The sequence below is a fragment of the Prenolepis imparis genome, unplaced genomic scaffold, assembly GCF_030444845.1.
Source record: "Prenolepis imparis isolate NDT839.2.m4 unplaced genomic scaffold, iyPreImpa1.0 SCAF_64, whole genome shotgun sequence".
Taxonomy (NCBI): Eukaryota; Metazoa; Arthropoda; class Insecta; order Hymenoptera; family Formicidae; genus Prenolepis; species Prenolepis imparis.
The window spans coordinates 162,292-167,809 of record NW_028141222.1 but is presented as its reverse complement, the minus strand read 5'-3'; the positions used below and the strand labels follow the sequence as shown (position 1 = coordinate 167,809).

Here is a 5,518-nt window from a genome sequence, read left to right as displayed (position 1 = left end):
TCCAGTAATAGAATAAAGAAAACGTTTTGTTCCAAACGTTTTGTTTCAAAATGTATGATTTTGCAATGAATTTTTTAATTCAAATTCATTGCAAAATCATACATTTTTACTTCAATCCATATAACGCTATAACCAGGTAAAAATGTTTTATATATAATCACATATAAATTGAATAATTATATATGGAATATAATTATATTGAATTATATATAGACAGATTTCATATAGTTTTGTATATATATAATCAATTTATACATAATTATATATGTATAAAGAATTTTTTACCGGACATCGAATTATGCTATGCATAGCACTCATAATTTTTATGTGTACAACTCAAATTTTATTATAAATACATTTCAACAACTTTTACATATTTTTTAATCTAATTTACTACAAGCAAATTTCTAATTGTAAGAGAAAATCTTTATCTAAAAATGTCATTTTTTATATTCGTGTGCATAGTAACATAGTATATTGGTTTTTATATCTATATTGACTATATATATATACTGATATTACAAAGTACAAGAGAGACGAAGACGGAATGATACTCTCTCCTTGTCAAGCTGTCAGCTGTCAGTATGTTACCATGAAAATTTCCCCAGCTCCTTAGATCTAGTGAGAATCGTATTATCCAGATTTCTTATCAAATAAGTTACATAGCTTCGTGAAATTTTTTTAAATATATTCTTTATATAATGAAGTAAGGTGCCAAAGAGCCGGATTTTGCATTTTCGCTCTTGAAAATTTATAATAAATTAAATACGGACTCGCAGATAACCCAACCTTACCCGCTGCTAGCTGCGCATTTCCCCAAGTTTTATGTAAATTTTATTTTCATCTTTTTTTCAAAAAAAATAGCTCTTTAGCGACTTGCGGACAATCCTACAAGAATATTGCAAATTTAATGAGATTCATTAAGTATTTTGGCTAAAATCTGGATTATACGAATCCGTAATTCCCGGCCGGCCGACAGGCGTCTCCACCGTGTCTCCTGCCGACCCTTAAGACTTATTTCTATAAATGTAAGGCTAACATCTATAAAACTGGCTATGAATACGGGCCTTAACATACAAATACACATATTATAGCAATTGTTAAACATAAAATTATTTGTTTATAGACACTATAATATTTATTAATATTTATTTTAATTATTTAAAAACTTGAAACTATTTTTGAAATTTTTCCACATCTTTATATATTATTTATCCATATTTACTATTTCTTTATAAAAAATTTATTTTTTTGAAAAGCACCGTTATAAAAAATGAGTAATAATGATGCTCAATCAAATTTTTAAAAATCTTATCTAAATCTTAAATTGTAAAAACAGCAGTTAAGATACAAAAAAAATTGTTGAAACCTCTATGTTTGGATAGACAGATACACACATATGATATGCAAAGTTTTAAGTCAATATATATATTTCTACATATAGATTTCTAAATTTGATTGTATCAATATTAACAAGGGATTCCGTTAGTATTGAAGAGTGGGATAACTGCTTCTCAAATAGTAGGGTTTGATGAAGACATTTCATTTACATCAATATCTAATATAAATAATCAAATAATATATTGCTTTATATAGTTATTTGCACGTGCAGTATGAAATAAATGATAAAATAATAGAAATATAAATATGATATAAATAATAGAAAAAGGACCGTCTTATTACCATCTACTACTGTACATCAAATTAAGCTATGAAAAAATGAAAGAGATTCTTGTTTAATGAAAATATGTTATACAGTCAATTTCTTTCACAAAAGATTTTTAAATATCATGCACTTTCTATAAGAGTATTAATTTGGTAAAGTTGAAAGGTAATTATTATTTTAAAATCCGAATATTTTATGAAATATAAATACAGTTTATTATGTCACAAAATTTTATGACAAATATCACAATTGAGACATATTGTATCTTTATCTTGTACAAAAAGAATCATGGTAGTCACTAAAGCTAATCATTATGATGTAAAGAAATTTTGGAAATGATACTCAAAGGATTCGATGGAATCGCGAGTTAATATTGTGTTAATAAAATTTATTTATAAGCTTTTTACATACATTGTTATTTCAGTAGCAATACTACTAAACAAATATTGTCAAAAAAATGCCTAGAAACACTGAAAAGTAAATTATTTTCATTTTCTCATTGTAATAAAAAAATAAGAAAATAACTTTTTAATCAATGCCAAAGCTTTTCTCAGGCTGGACTAAGTTTTGATAATACAATTATGATATAACGAATTAATAAAGTAAATTTTTATATATATATATATATATATTTATATTATTTATATATATTTATCAATCATCACATTTATACAACAAAGAATAAGGTAAAATTCGACAATTTATTATAATAAAGCTTATTGCAATTTTGTACGTTGTAATAAATAAATTCAGATGTTATTCTAGCATTCTTTTAACATCAAATTTTTGTAGCAAACTTAGTACACTTATAATTAGCTGGCTTTTGATATATTTCCAATTAATATTTGTATAATGGAAAAAAATAATTAAACATACATTTAAAATACTAACATTCAATATTGCAGATAATGAAATTAGATATGTATAATTAAAATGCAAATTGATAATGCATTACACATATATCAGATATATTCAAGAAAATTTAAATAAATTCAACTATAATTAGTTAAGATGTAATGTTTCGTAACTTTTGACCATGTTACATCTAGAGAGAATTATTGAGAATAAAATATAAGAATATTAAGTAATGCATTATTATTTGCATACATCCACCCCCCCCCCCCCCTACACACACACACACAGTTTAAAACATAGTTTTATATAGGGACAGAAAAGTGTTTCCTGCATATATAAATACAGAATAATATTCATTGTCAATTTTCTATGCGTCTCTGACAGCGATATATATATGGAAGATATTTTTAATTAACTGTATTAACATGAATCGCAAACATTTGGCGAACAGGGAACTTGATGTCAACGTTGTGGAGCTGCTTTTGGATTTGGTATTTTAATCAGTAAACCTTGAATCTCATTCTTTTTATCATATCTCTTCCACAATTCATATAGATTAATATACCGTGCTATTTCTTGAATCCTTTCATATCAGAATTTAATTTTGCGAATTAAGATTTTTCTGCAATATTACACAAGCTATTTTTTGCAGGCAACTTGTAAAAAAATAGATATTGTTAAATATAAAATTTCTTTGTAATACACACTAGATTGTAAAAATAATACTGCATGCTTACCAATAGCTATTTGATAAGAAAGTTATAATAAACGTACATCTGTTTTTAAACTATCATTAATTATATGCTATGTAAAAGTAATTGATCATCTTGTCCCACATTCTGAATTAATTTTAATAAGAGACGGTATGGTTGAGTAAAAAACAATGCAAGTGTTCCAAAAGATAAAATACACACTCTAAAATATGATTTGTACAATATGGAAATTCTTGTGTGTATGCATAATTAAACTTGTTCTTAACTGTGAGAAACAGAACAATAAAATTTAATTAGCATAATAATCATCAATAAAAATTACAATAGAAGATATATTCATAAACCTTACCTACAGTTCCCATTGTCATTATTTATCTAATATTACAAATTACTCCAAATTCTTCTACTGTTGATGCCAAAAAACTGCTAGTAATAAGGATCCATATATATACATTTTAAGTTGTGAGAATAAAACCTTTTAAAATAAACTATTGCAGTAGCTATCACTTGTTGCCTCAACTTCAATTATTCACCTTACATTTGTATCACTAATAACAGAAATAATAAATACATAATTATGCATAAACTATATTGTACAATTATAAAACATCATCTAATCATTATCATGGTGTCAAAAGCGTAATATAAATTGATGCAGTATATGTGAACATATACATACGAACACATTAACAGTAAAACGAATTATTCAATCTTTAATGAAAATACAAAAAAAGAAATAGTTCCTTACCAAGTATAATTAATATGTATAAATCTGTCAATATTTTTCTTTTTATTCATGCTGAATTTATATTTTGACTAGCATTGAATTGATGATATAATACAGATCTAAAAACTTCAACATTACGAAAAGATATAAATACAAGTTTGAGTACTCTGCGTTGATACCACTGCTTCATTTTGCAATTTATCATTTCAACTTACTATTAGAGAAGAAAATAAATATTTTCTAATATTCTTCTTCCATTAATACTGATAAATCATGTTGACTCTCTTTGATCAATCTTGTTTATCCAATTAACGACTGTTGGCTAAAATAAAATTTTAAAAAATATAATGAAAATTGTATTCTGTATAAAATTTATTGCGATATAATAATTAAAAAGATTAACTTACTGGATGTGAACTTTTTGCCAGAAATTATCGGCCATATTTTATAAATAAATTATTCAATTCAAAATTTTTTTTTATGCGATGGACGTTCCTAATTGTGAGAAGTCCTAAATCTCGTTTAGAGTGTAATTATTTTCAAATTTTCCACTCAATCTATTCTGAATTTTCTTGAAACATAGATAAGTAGAGACGAACTTGTTTTTTCTTCTGTTGTATAAATTATAGAGAAAAAAATTTACAACTACTTTTAACGATTAAATTCATATAAAACATATAAAACAATTGTTCAAATTAAAATAAAGCAACAATTCAAAAAAGAACAGCAAAAATAAAATTTAGATTCATATCACTGAAGACTGGAGACTTAAAAGAACATCAATTCACATAGATCATCGAGCTCTATGACATATTGTAGAGTTGGTCTATTTAGACCTTTAAAGGAATAGCACTAATTGAATACTAATATATTTAGTTTTATATAAAACAAACTCTTCTATTGTATAGTGAATCGCACTGAGTCCTTCAGTAGAGTTAGAATCTTGAAATTGTCTCCGATCATTAATGTTTCCGTAAATACACTGCAAGATGCGGATTTATAATAGTTTTTGAGCTACATGTGGAGATATCTGCTCGTAAATCGTCGTAAATTTGCCAAATTCCATTAGAACGCAAGCAGTATGCAATATAATGCCCCGATATGTAGGCTATTACTCCAGCCAACCTAAAAACAATTAATTTTTTATACAATTAAAAAATATAAAATATCTGGAAATTAAAAAAGTCATTGTGCCTACCTGTATTCGAAACTTTCATCATCACATAGAAACTTGAGTGTTGTCGGTAATTCTTCCACTCTGCAATTTAATCCAATTTTACATTGAATGTTTGGGCGTATATCGAGTTCAATGAATATGTGAATTCTTGGTTCTCTAAACCATGTGTATTTTCCCAAGCATGAATCGCAAAAACGTATCTTATAAATCGGCGATCTGAAGCCTAAAGCTTTCTCCAGAGAACAAAAGCCTTCCTTTGCAATTATTTTATGATTTGGTCCTAATATCACAGTTGGAAACGTCGTAACATTGCAGCCCGTGCATTTCTTCGTGTTCTGTATACTAGGCTCTGTGGTCAGGATATTTTTTGTCACATTTGC

The 5,518-nt window shown here is 26.3% G+C and overlaps 1 pseudogene; it reads right to left on the bottom strand.

The window, feature by feature from the left end:
• Positions 1 to 868: 868 nt before the first annotated feature.
• On the bottom strand, positions 869 to 4,403 carry LOC145947310 (cyclin-C-like; annotated as a pseudogene).
• Between the last annotated feature and the right edge of the window lie 1,115 nt (positions 4,404 to 5,518).